The sequence below is a fragment of the Narcine bancroftii genome, chromosome 2, assembly GCF_036971445.1.
Source record: "Narcine bancroftii isolate sNarBan1 chromosome 2, sNarBan1.hap1, whole genome shotgun sequence".
Lineage (NCBI taxonomy): Eukaryota > Metazoa > Chordata > Chondrichthyes > Torpediniformes > Narcinidae > Narcine > Narcine bancroftii.
Window position 1 is genome coordinate 207567215 of NC_091470.1, and position 14507 is coordinate 207581721.

General features: G+C 41.2%; 1 pseudogene; it reads right to left on the reverse strand.

The window, feature by feature from the left end:
- LOC138755022 (zinc finger protein 721-like) overlaps window positions 1-14507 on the reverse strand; it is a 233500-nt pseudogene that overhangs the window by 197504 nt on the left and 21489 nt on the right.

A 14507-nucleotide genomic window follows, 5' to 3' on the forward strand; every position in this document is an offset into this window, starting at 1 on the left:
AAATGGCAAAACAATTGATGGTATTAATGAAAGATATAAATTTAGTAGATATTTTTTCTTTCTTTGGCTTGGCTTCGCGGACGAAGATTTATGGAGGGGGTAAAAAGTCCACGTCAGCTGCAGGCTCGTTTGTGGCTGACCAGTCCGATGCGGGACAGGCAGACACGATTGCAGCGGTTGCAAGGGAAAATTGGTTGGTTGGGGTTGGGTGTTGGGTTTTTCCTCCTTTGCCTTTTGTCAGTGAGGTGGGCTCTGCGGTCTTCTTCAAAGGAGGCTGCTGCCCGCCAAACTGTGAGGCGCCAAGATGCACGGTTTGAGGCGTTATCAGCCCACTGGCGGTGGTCAAGGTGGCAGGCACCAAGAGATTTCTTTAGGCAGTCCTTGTACCTTTTCTTTGGTGCACCTCTGTCACGGTGGCCAGTGGAGAGCTCGCCATATAATACGATCTTGGGAAGGCGATGGTCCTCCATTCTGGAGACGTGACCCATCCAGCGCAGCTGGACATTCAGAGCCAGCTTAGTAGATATATTGAGAAGGTTAAACCTTAAAGAGAAAGATTTTTGTTTTATTCATTTTGACATGATTCTTACTCTAGAATAGATTTATTTTTAGTATCAGCACAATCACAAGGCCAGGAATTGAAGGCTGAATATAATAGTAGGATTTTGTCTGATCATTCTTTGTTATTAATAATGTGTACTGATTCAGAGAGAATTGACCATGTTTATTGTTTGAGATTTAATTCTTTGTTGTTGAAAAATGTTGAATTTTGTAATTTTATAAGGGATCAAATATAACTTTTTTTGAAAATAAATATGGATCCAGTTGATAGTAAATTTGTTTGATGGGATGCTTTAAAAGCTTATTTAAGGGGTCAAATTATTAGTTATACTGCCAAAATTAAGAAACAATATGTAGCCAAAATAAGTAGATTGGAGGAGGATTTACAGTGACATTTTGCAGAAGCTAAGAGTGTACATTTAGCCAATATGAAGTTATTCATTACAAACATAAATTTGAGGAATTATTACAGAGAACTAGACAAAGGTATTATGAATTAATGGAGAGAGCTCACAAAGTATTAACTTGGCAGTTAAAAATGGAACAAGCTTCTAGAATAATAAATGCTATTAGAATTGATTCAACATATAAACCCCAGGAAATTAATTACATGTTTCAAAAATTTCATGAAAATTTGTATACTTCAGAAGTAATGGAGAATGAGGCTAAAACTGATACATTTTTATATCTGATTTGGATTTATCTTTTTTAAGTGATAAGGATATTATGAATTTGGATGCTTCTTTTACTGCTAAAGAAATGATAGATGCACTTCAATTTATGCCTAGTGGGAAGTCTCCAGGGGATGATGGTTTTATTTCTGAAATTTATAAAGAATTTCAGGATTTATTAATCTCTTTATTGATGGAGGTATTGAAGCAGGCGACAGAGGTTCACTCTTTTCTAGATTATTTTTCTAAAGCAATTATTACAGTTGTTCTTAAGAAAGAATTTGATCCATTGAAAGCAGGGTCTTATATATTAATTTTTTTATTAAATGTTGATTATAAAATTGTGGTGAAGGTTCAAGTTAAGAGGTTAGCTAAATATTTAACAGATTTAATCCATTTGGATCAGGCACATTTTATTAAAAATTGGTATTCGGCAGATAATATTGTGAAGTTGATTTCTTTAATTAATTTTTCTTGGTAGGAATCTAACCTACTAATGTTTAATTCCCTCAATGCAGAAAAAGCCTTTGATAGAGTAGAATGGAGTTTTTTTATTCAAAGTTTTGGAGAAATTTAATTTTATTGATTAGATTAAGGCTTTTTATAGAGGTCCTACGGCTAGAGTCATGATGAATGGACAGGTATCTTCACCTTCTGTGTTGACTAGACAGGGCTGCCCTTTATCACCAGCTCTATTTGCATTGATTATTGAACTTTGGCTCAAATGATTAGACAAGATAGTAAGATTAAAGATATTAAGGTGAAATCTGATGAATTTAAAATAAACTTGTTTGCAGATGATGTTTTGATATATTTAACAAAACCTTTGAATTCTTTGAGGAACTTACATGATAGATTGGAGCAGTACGGTGAAGTATCAACTTATAAAATTAATTGGGAAAAGAGTGAGTTTATGCCTTTAGCTGAAATGGATTATTCTTTGTGTAGGCAGATTGGATTAAGTATTTGTGTGTTAAGGTAGATTGTAAATATAGTCATTTATATGAATTGAATTATTTACCTTTATTGTCTAAAATTAAATATAATTTGAATTGGTGATGTTACAAGCCCAGAGGACCCCAAAACCCAGCAGCAATATATATTCACCAAGACAAATGGTTACTTAAACAAAAGTTGCTTTTAATTATCTTTAAACATGAAAATAGAATCAAACATTAACTTATCACTATTGACTTAACTAACCCAATTTAACCCCCTTCTAATTCTAAGTGCATGTTATGAAATGTGTGTATAAGTTCAGAAAAGTTCTTTGGTTCACAGTCCAATCACACTTCGCATTCCTCCAAGTCCACTGGCTGCAGGCACTTCTTATACTGTGCACAGAATTTAACATTTATAAAGTTCGCTAGGCTTTAGTGCTTGAAAAGTAAATGGTTACCGCTCAAGAAGGTTCTTCCCAGTTTTCAGAGAAAGATTTGTTGTACGATGGACACGCAACCGCTTCAGTGTCTTGCTGATGAAACTTGCCCCTTCAGGGTTCTCCAGATAAGCTCTTTCTTTCAGGTCACCACAGAGTGCCTTTTTGTTTCTCTTATTCCAAGTGAAACATTAGACAGCCAGTCCTTTCCTCAAGCATGAACCACAAGGGCTTTGACCAAGCTGAATCAAGCACTTTCAACCCATCTTCCATATGGTGTTTTCCACAAGCTTTCCAGCTTGTCCTGCTCCAGTCCCAGCTGCTGTTGCTGGCTGTAACACTGTAGAAGTGATCTCTGTCTGTATCTCTCTCTCTCCCTCTCTCTCACTCTCTCTGAGAGAATGCTTGTTTGACTCTCTTTGCTTGCAAAACCACATGACCCTCCAGCTCCGGACAATCTGCGGCTCCAACAGGATCTTTCATCTGTTGCCTTTTTGTAAACAACAATCCATTAGTGAAGACTCTTGGGCACTCTCCAAAGCTCTTGCTTAAGCTGTGGAGCTGATATGTCTACCATTAGCAGAGCTCCAGTATTCCAAATGAGATTTGTTTTAAAGTGTTTGCATGTGACCTACTCTAACAAACCTTTCCCAATTTATCTCCCAAAAACATATCCATATACTTTATCACAGTGGAAAGTTAATTGTAATAAAATGAATATTTTTCATGAATTCAATATATTTTTCAGTCTATCCCTTGTAAGAATCCTAAAAAAAATTTAAAGATTTAAATGCATTGCTGAGGAAATTTTTATGGAAAGGTAAAATGGTAAGCGTATCATTACAGAAACTAACTTGGAAATATGAATTAGGAGGCTTGCAACTTCCTAATTTTCAAAATTATTATGAATCAGCACAATTAAAATTTATTAATAGGATGTTTGAAGTGGATAAACCTTTGATATGGGCTAATATTGAATTATCTCAGATTGGTGAGAAGAAGATGGATCATTTTATTTACAGAAGGAATCCTAAATTATTGAATAATTATAATTTACCTGTTTTGAAACACAATGGATTTATGGTATAAAAAATGAATTCATAGGCACTCAAGGTATAATTTCAGGTAAAACTCCTTTGTATCAAAATAAGCTTTTTCCTTTTACACTTAATAATCAACTTTTGAAGTTATGGGATCAAAAGGGTATTGTCAGAAACACAAATTCTCACAAATGAGTCTCTTTAAGATCGGTGACACGACAAGCTTTATTCTCAAGTCTGCAGAGTTGGACTCAACCGGCTTCTTGCCAAGTCGAGCCCTGATACATACAGTGCATTATTTTTTATACAATTTGCTTGTCCTTCGGCATCTCCACTACACTGCTTTAATTGGTTAGTTTTTGCAGAATCATCCTGATTACTGTTAGTCACGCACACCACGATCATTCATGACCTCTGCTCACACCAAATTCTGTTTTTCACTCTTTATCAATCTTTGGCTCCTGCATGTCTCTCTGTAGTTAAATCTGTTGCAATTCTTTTGTAACATTTTTCAGCTAAACTCCAGTGGTTATCCCCCTTTTATGACTAATCATCACATTTTAACTTAAACCCTTTTTAACCCAAATTCTCTATCTATAACAGGTATTAAATTGTGCAAGATTATTATGAAGCAGGATATTTTATTTCTTAAAGAATGAGAGACATTTAATATATCTTCAAATACTCTTTTTTCTTATCAAATTAAAGCCTTACTGTTGGATAATTTTAGACATACTTTACAGTTACCTAGATGATCTAAGTTTTAAATTTTACTTATTGAGGGTGGCAAGAAGGGATTAATCTGAGATGTATGCTTTATTACAGAATAAAATGCTTAAGCCGGATGTTCATAAATCTAGATTAAAGTGGGAAAAAGATTTAGCTATATATATCTCTCAGGATGATTGGATACATTTATGTAAGGATAGTATGACTAAAATTGTTAATGTAAGGTATCGATTGGTTCATTATAATTGTAAATATCAATTATATTTAACTCCAGAGAAATTAAGGAAATATAAGTTTTTTTTCTTTGGATTTATGTTTTAGATATCATGCGGAGGTTGGTTCTTTTTTACATTCTCCTTGGTTGTGTGAGACAGTGAACAACTTTTGGAATAGATTTAAGGAACTTTTAAAAGCTATTTTGAAAGTGAAACTTTCACTACATCCTTTAGTATTTTTGTTGGGTTATATTAAGAGGCTGAGTTTAGAATTAAAATTAAATACATTTCAAATTGCTTTTTTGAGATTGGCTTTAGCTGTGGCTGAAAATGCTTTGCAATTACTTGGAAAAATGAGACTGATTTGAGTATTCAGAGATGACATTTGGAGATGAGATCTTGTATTCCGTTGAAAAAGATAACATATAATTTACATAATATTTATTCCTTTTTTTTAGTAAAATCTGGAGTCCATATTTGGATTATTTGGAGTTGAATTATTAAATCTCCTCTCCACACATTAGTGGTGTTGCTCCAAAGAATTTTTATGTTTTATGTGATCTCATCTTTCTTTCTTTCTTCTTTCTTTTTGGGGTTAGTTTAAAGGGGGGTGGGGAGTTTTTGGGGTTTTGTTTTTTTAATATAAAAATATCATGTATGTATTTTGTATTTTTAAAGTAATATCCATTATTGTATATTTAACATATCTATCATGATTTAATAAATAAAATTTTCAAAAAATTATGAAAAAATTTCTCGTGCTCACGCTTCCTTCACACTTTGTCAAATAATGAGTAATAATCGGTGGATATTATGATATATTACATCATAGCCACAAACAATGCTACAAACAATAGTTCTCTGAAAAAATACAGGTACAAAATTAACAAAGAGTTTAACAACACAAGGTTTTAACATTTACACTATGGATCATATACTCTGACAAAGGGCCCAGGCTCGAAACATAGTGTGGTGAAACCACTATCATACTTATTTGTATTTGTTAATGACATGACCTTTCCTGGTTGACCTTGCTTTCACTGGCCAGCTGGTGACTCCTCACCTTTCTCACCCATAAGCCTGCCGCCAGTTCAATTCAGGTCAGTGTGAGCGACCAACACAGGGATGCTGTCCATCTCTTGCTAATAAAAGCCTTCAGTTCCAATTACTTCAGTATTTGTGCAATTGATTATGCATAAATTCTATTAGCAAGATTTTGTTTTCCTCAGAACATGGACATGAACGTGAACTTGAAGTTGGATCGCCTGGAAATTGACCCAAAAGAACATGAAGCTGCCGACCAATTCGCACTCTGGCGCCGCTGTTTCGCAAAGTTCCTCGGAGCCCCTGCTGCTGCTATCCAGGACGACAAGGGCTCATACATTGGGCATCGAATCTACCGGATGGTCCGGGACGGGGAGACATACGGAGATGTAATGAACATTGTGAAAGACCAGTATAAGGTACAGGTGAACAAAGTTCTATGCCCGGCATGCAGTGACCTGGGGAAACCTTCAATTACTTTGTCAGGGCTCTGCTGGAGCTCTCAAGGGACTGTAACTGCCAAGCTTGTGAGTACAGAACAGTACACTCAACTGCACATCAGGGACTCCTACATTACAGGTCCAACTACATGAGGCAGAAACGACTCAAACAGAGGCAACTGACCCTACCTCAAACCATCAAACTGGCGAACACTCTGGAAGTAGCCACCCACAACGCTGAAATATTCTCCAGCAAACACGTGGCCACCTCATTGGGAACATGGGTGCCTCCATCTTGGGAGGTGGGATCACAAGCTCCCTCCCATCCTGAACTGACCTCTGCTACCATTTGCAACCACCTGATGTGCTATTTCTGCAGGCAGGGCAAGCACCCGAGGAAACGTTGCCCTGCCAGGGATGCCATCTGCTCCAACTGTGGGAAGAAGGTGTGTAAGTCCAAACAAACCCCAGAATTCAGAAGCACCGCATGTAAGCAGGGACTGCCATCTTTGATGCAGTTACTTCCGCTGTCACTTCCAGGAACTTAGGGCACCTGCACACACATACACACGCACAAACAACACTAAGACCGCCAACCATAATGACGTCAATTCCACTTTCTCCTTTTCTCTTCTGGTGAACGATGATGGGGCTGTGTGTCCTATGAAGGACGTTCAGGTAAATGGCCATCCCACTGCTTGCTTATTCAGCAGAGGAAGCACCAAAAGCTTCATTCACCCAAACACTACACAGCACTACTCCCTCGGGATGAAGCCCACTAAACACAATGTCTCCTTAGCGTCCCAATCCCACTGAATAGAAGTTCATGACAGTTGAACAGCAACACTGTATACATATATACCGTAACATTACACTCCTCGTACAGCCACAGCTCTGTGCACCCATCCTACTGTGATTTGACTTCCAGTGTAACATGGAGCATCACCGAGTACGATGGGCCCCTCCCCTCCCCTTCCCCCCTTCCCCTTCCCTCCCCCTCCCCTTCCCCTCCCCCCTGCCCCCTCCCCCTTCACGGTCTGTAATGAGCAATTTTTAAACCACCCTCCTCCCCTCACTACGAGGGCTGACTGCCAGCCCCAAAACCAATTACAACATCTGACATGAAGTCTCTCCATGCTCTGGATCTCCCCCCATCCCTGTTTGCCACTCACCCCTGACTGTAAGCCTGTTGACACTGAAAGTTGATGATATCGTACTGAGGACAGGGCATTTATTAAGTCAGAATTAAAACGGCTTCTCACTGAGGGAGTGATAGAACAGAGTATGAGACCATGAAGAGCCTGGTTGAGGTGGTGAAGAGTGGGGAAAAGCACCAGATGGCCATCAATTACTCCCAGACAATCAATAGGTTCACCCGACTGGATGCATACTCCTGCCCCACATAGCTGACAGGGTGAACCAGATTGCACAAGACAAGGTGTTCTCTCCATAGACCTTAAGTCTGCATACCACCAGCTCCCCATCTGCCCTGAAGACTGCTAATATACCACCTTCGAGTCCCTTTCTTTCAAAGGGAGATGGATCAGATGGTGGGAGAACACGGGCTGTGGGCCACTTTCCCGACAACATCACTATCTGCAACCATGACCAACAGGACCATGATAGGAACCTCCAGAAATTCCTCCACATTGCAAAATGCCTCAGACAGGGAAGTGTGTCTTCAGCACTCGTTTCCTGGCTATACTAGACTGCGTCATGGAGAATGGAATCATTAGCCCCAACCCCTGTGAGAACTTCCACTCCCTCACTGCCTCAAGGCCTTGAAAAGGTGCCTGGGGTTTTTCTATTATTATGCTTAGTGGGTCCCCAACTATGTGGAGAAGGCCAGACCTCTCATCAGGGCCACCATTTTCCCCCTGTCAGTAGAACCCTGGAGGTATTTGACCGGATCAAATTTGACATTGCAAAGTCCATGATTCGTGCAATGGACGAGTCTATCCCGTTCCAGGTGGAGAGCGATACATCGGACTTTGCCCTGGCTGCAACACTTAACCAGGCAGCCAGGCCTGTAGCTTTTTTTTGTGCACCCTCCAGGCACTCCGAGTTGATGCTTTATGTGTGTAAGTACCAGGTTGATGTTTTCTACGGGTGAGAGCCGAGTTTATGTTTTATGCGGGTGTAATGGAAGATAATGACCATAAGACCATCCTTTTGCTTATGCAAGGCTGAGTATCAGTAACCTACTTTGAGAATAATGTAAGAATCAGCAGACACAAGCTAAATTCCACCATGGGGCCCAGAGATGCAGTTATCTGACAAAAAGACATCTGGTACCAAGAATGTTTAATCTTCCTGCTTGTTAGCCGGTTGCTGTTTGAGATTGATGGGATTGTTGGCGCAGAGTGTCAGGCGAGGCCTTGAAGCTAAGTAAATCATTGTATTCAAAGTGATAAGCTAGAATGGGTAATATAAGCCGTGGTCCCGCTGCTGAAGTTTCAGACTCCCTGAGGGGTGGCAACATCTCTCAGCAAGAAGAACTTCTAGAGTCCAACTAACGTCCCGGTCGGGGGAGGTGAGGAAGCTGCTACTGGCACCCTGGCAACCTACTACAAGTGTGTGGTCATTGCCTTGCTTCGGCAGTTGGGACCAGTCCAGGCGTTGATAAGTATAATTGGGAAGGGCTTGCATATTGTAGTTTGAAATCAGCTTTAGATTTTGTAATAAAGATTTGTATAAACTGAAGTGCTCTCGGCGTGTGTGTCTGTAATCTAAAATGAACAAAGTGAGAGGTACAAGTTTACCCAGGACACTGGGTGAGTGCCGAGTTGATGTTTTATGCAGGTGAGGGCCGAGTTGATGTTTTATGCAGGTGCGTACCAGGTTGATGTTTTATGTGGGTTAGGGCCGAGTTGATGTTTTACGTGGGTGAGGGCCGAGATGATGTTTGGTGCGGGTAAACGCCAAGTTGATGTTTTACGCGGGTAAGTGCCGAGTTGATGTTTTATGCAGTTGAGTGCAGAATTGAGTTTTATGCAAGTGAGTGTCAGGTTGATGTTTTAATGTGGGTGATGGCCAAGTTGATGCTTTATGCGAGCAAGTGTTGGGTTGATGTTTTATGTTTGTGAGGGCTGGGTTAATATTTTACAATTGTGAGGACTGAGTTGATGTTCTATGCAGGTGAGGACCGAGTTGATGTTTCATGCAGGTGAGAACCAGGTTGTGGTTTTATGTGAGGGACCAAATTGATGTTTTACACGGGTGAGGGCCAAGTTTATGTTTTACGTGGATGAGGGCCGAGTTGCAGTTTTACATGTGTGTGGGCAGAGTTGATGTTTTATGTGAGTGAGACCAAGTTGATGTTTTACAATTGCGAGGACCAATGTTTATGTTTTATGCAGGTGAGGGACTGAGTTGATGTTTTACAATTGTGAGGACCAAGTTGATGTTTTATGCAGGTGAGGGCTGAGTTGATGTTTTATGCAGGCGAGGGCCGAGTTGATGTTTTATGCAGGTGCATACCAGGTTGATGATTTCTATGGGTGAAGGCCAAGTTGATGTTTTATGTGGGTGAGGGCTGAGTTGATGTTTTAGTTGGTTGAGGACCAATTTGATGCTTTACGCAAGTGAGAGCCGAGTTGATGTTTTATGCGGGTGAGAGGAGAGTTGATGTTTTATGCGGGTGAGTGCCAGGTTCATGTTTGATGGGGATCAGTGCCACATTGATGTTTTATGCCGGTGAAGACCCAGTTAGTATTTTATGCAGGTAGGGCTAGGTTGAGGTTTTATGTGGATGATATCCAGGTTGATGTTTGCCAAGTTGATGTTTTACGCGGGTGAGTGCAGAGTTGATGTTTTACATGGATGATTGCCAAGTTGATGTTTTACTTGAGTGAGTGACGAGTTGATGTTTTATGCGGTTAAGTGCCGAGTTCATGTTTTATGCAGTTGAGTGCAGAATTGATGTTTTATGCAAGTGAGTGTCGGGTTGATGTTTTAATGTGGGTGATGGCCAAGTTGATGCTTTATGCGAGGGAATGTTGGGTTGATGTTTTATGTTGGTGAGGGCTGGGTTAATATTTTACAATTGTGAGGACTGAGTTGATGTTCTATGCAGGTGAGGACCGAGTTGATGTTTTACAATTGTGAGGCCCGAGTTGATGTTTCATGCAGGTGAGAACCAGGTTGCGGTTTTATGTATGTGAGGGACCAAGTTGATGTTTTACATGGGTGAGGACAGAGTTGATGTTTTACGCGGGTGAGGGACCAAGTTGATGTTTTATGCGGGTGAGGGCCGAGTTGATGTTTTACGCGGGTGAGGACCGTTGATGTTCTACGTGGGTGAGGGCCGAGTTGATGTTCTACGCAGGTGAGGGCCGAGTTGATGTTCTACGCGGGTGAGGGCCGTGTTGATGTTCTACGCGGGTGAGGGCCGAGTTGATGTTCTACGTGGGTGAGGGCCGAGTTGATGTTTGATATGGATGTGTAGTGAGTTGTTGTTTTATACTGTGACTTGCTCAAAGGATGGCATCGATTCTGAGGTTGGGTGCCTGCTGAGTGACCAAACATTTAGATGGTTGAATCACCGCTCCTGTCAGTTGGTACAAGATGGCACAGGACCCCCCCCCCCCTTCCCTTAAGGTCGCATTTGGCAACATGCATTGCCTGGGAGATGTCACCACTTCCTGGTTGTGCATCGTTGAGGAGGCAGTGACTGCAATGCGCTGATGTCACTTGTGCAGACCAGCACGACCCAGACAGGAAGTGGGTCATCCACTCAAAGCAACGAGAGATTCAAATAAATTTCAGTTACTGGCTCAGCCTCATGTTGTGTGGACGTGCTTCATTTCATTAGATCTTTTGTTAGCAGCTACTACAGTGGTGACCCCGAAACATCCAACATCTTTGGAACCCACCTTGAACACGACAAAATGCTGCTGCTACGACCACCGCTGTGGGCATGCATTTTCTGCCTGTTATGGAGTTCAGAGGACCCCAAAAACCAGCAATAGATATGCACTACAACACAGGGTTACTTAAACAAAAATAGTTTTCAATTATAATTGAACAAGAAAACAGAATTAAACTTTATTACTTAACCTATTTACCTAACCTAACTACTTAATCCCCCCTCTAACACTAAGCACACATGTGTGTAATGTAAATTTAAGATTAGAAAAGTTCTTTGGATCACAGTCCAATCTCATGGGTTGCAGGCAATTCTTGTACTGTGCATAGAAGTTAGCATTACAAAGTTCACCAGTCTTTGGTGCTGAACAGGCAAAAGGGTTACCATTCAGGAGGGTTCTTGCTGGTTTTCAGAGAGAGATTCCTTTTCCAGGACATCCACAACTGATTCTTTCTCCAAGGTTGCCAGACCCTTCTGAGGGTGGACTTCATGAAGGGGTACCATCAGATTCTGGTGCATCCCAACAACATCCCAAAAACAACCATAACACCTTTCAGCCTTTTTGAGTTCCTCCAGATGACTTTCAGACTAAAGATTGCAGCTCAGACGTTTCAGCATGTCATGGACATGTTTGGCAGGGACTTGATTTCATCTTTGTCTATCTGGATGTTATTCTCATCGCCAGCACACACAGGACACACCTGACTCACCTTTTTGACAGATTGCAGGAGTTCGGACTCACGGTGAACACAACCAAGTGCCAGTTCAGCCTAGAAACAATTGATTTCCGTGAGGCCACACTATTGCCAGATAAGGTAGGAGCCATCCAGTGATTCCCCAGGCCGAGCACCATCAAAGGCCTACAGGAATTTTTAGGGATGGTTAACTTTTATCATAGTTATCTCCCGGGAACAGCTACTCTCATGCAACCCCTATTTGACCTTGTCAAACTCGGCGACAAGGCACTCCAGTGGACACCCAAAACCATTGAAACATTCCAGGCAACTAAAGTGGCACTGGCGGATGCCACCTCTTTGGCTCATCCTGATTCTTCCTCCCCCAGCCCTTACAACAGACACATCAGACAGAGCGGTCAGCGCTGTGCTGGAACAGTAGGTCGATGAACAGTGGTGCCCCCTGGCTTTCTTCAGCAAACATCTCTGGACACCAGAACTCAAATACAGCGTGTTCGGCAATACGACATTTCTGCTACATGTTAGAAGGGTTTTCATTGCGAACACAGACCACAAGCCACTCAGCCATGCTCTCATGGTTGGCAAAGCAACAGCGACACCTCTCCTACATTTTGGTGCATACATCGGATGTTCATCAGGTCACAGGCAAGTCCAAGATGTTGGCTAATGCGCTGTCCAGACTGGCCATCTCCGCTATCTCTGGAGGACTCAATGTTGCTCAACTGGCCAAAGACCAAGCAGAGGATGTGGACATCCAGGCCTACTGGGTCACCATCACCAGCCTGAAGGTTAGCAATTTCTGTCCTCCACTGGGGAGCCTGACTTTACTGTGTGACACGTCCACAGGCTAGCTACAGTGAGTGTTTGACCTAATTCACGGCTTGTCACAACCTTGCATAAGTTCCATCCGCCTGCTGTCCAACATGCTCATGTGGCACGGCCCTCGCTGTTATCTAATTCTATGGGCTAAGACTTGTCTGGACTGCTAGTGTACCTAAGCCCACAGACACATCAAGGCCCACATCAAGAGTTTTGATCTGACATGCCAATTTGACCACCATGAGCCAAGGTATGCGGTATTTATTCACAATAGTCGGCTGTTTTACCCGTTGGCCAGAATGTCCACATGCAACACAGACTTGCGTCAGAGCTTTCTTGTCCACTTGGGTTGCATGCTTTGGGGTCCCGACTCACATCAGCTTCGACTGATGGGCCCAGTTCACTTCCTCGGTCTGGTCCAATCTAGCCAAGTTCTGCGGAGCCAGTTAAACCACACCACGGCCTACCATCCTCAGACAAGTGGACTTGTCAAATGTTTTCACCACCGTCTGAAGGCAGCCTTGAAAGCTTGACTACAAGGCCTGAATTGGATGGACCAACTCCCATGGGTGCTGTTAGGGATTCAAACACTACCAAAAGAAGACATACCAGTGGCATCAGCTTACCAAGGTTATGGGCCGAGGACCCCAAAGCCCAGCAGCAATAGAAATTCACCAAGACAAATGGTTCTTAAACAAAAGTCATTTTTAATTTTCATTAAACATAATAGGATCAAACTTTAACTTATTACTATTAACCTAACCTAACTTAACCCCCTTCTGCTTCTAAGTTCGTGTGTATGCAATGTGTGTACAAGTTCAGAAAAGTTCTTTGATTCACAGTTCAATCTCACTTCTCACTCCTCCAATGGACAAGTATCAGGCAATTCTTATGCTGTGCACAGAATTTAACATTTATGAATTTTCACCAAACTCTGGTGCTTAAATAGTTACCACTCAGGAAGGTTCTCGTCTGTATCAGAGCGGGATCTGTTGCAATTGATTCCTTCTGATCAGCCACTTCAGAGTCTTGCTGGAGAAACTTGCCCCATCAGGGTTCTCCAATTGATAACCTCTTCTTCTGCAGGTCACCATGGAGTTCCTTTTTTTTCCCCCTCTTATTTCAGGTGCAAAAGCCATTTCCTCTTATATGTTTTTCAAAGGAAAGGTTTGTAAGGTTTTTCAAAGTCTGAACTAAGAACTCACGACCGGTCTTCAAAATGGGGTTTCAACAAGTTTCCTGCTTTCCATGACTGCAGAAACCATTTCTCTCTCTCTCTCTCTCTCTGCTTGCAAAACCACATGATCTTCTTAGAACAGCAAACTGCAACCAGACAGGTTGTGGCACTGGACCCAAACTTCTGAGTCTGTTCATTTGTTACTTTCAAAACAATAATTCATTTACACCTGCTTTTGAAATTCTTTAGCAAAGCAGTCTCCTTGTTTTATTGTCTTTGCAATGGCTCTTGTTGCCTGCATGTCTCACTTTCAGCAAAACTCTTGCATTTTAAATGAGATCTGTTTTGTGAAGTATTTGTGTTTGTTTGTGACCTACACTAAACCCCCACAATCTATCTCCTTCAAAAACAAATACAATATAAAACATAATATCCACCACACCCTCCCCGCAAAGGAATTCAGTTACAACTAAACTGATTTTAAAATCACTACAGTGACAACACAATATATAATGTTATAACAATGTTTAGTTTATATCTTTACATGTTCAATTTTAACATCTTGACAATCTGCCATTACATTATTTGTACCTTTGATATGATTAATTTGAAGATATTGCAATATTAAACTCTAGTTTAACAATCGTTTTATTCAAAAACACCAGGGTATTGTGGTCAGTACATATCACAACTGGCTCATGAGAGGTACCCAGATACACATCAAAATTCTGCAGAGCACATATTACAGACAACAGTTCCTTCTCAATAGTGGAATAGTTCCTTTTATGAACATTGAATTTTTTTGAAAAGTAGGCAATTGGATGGTCAATTTCATCATGTTTTTGTTACAAAACTGCATCTGCTGCCTCCT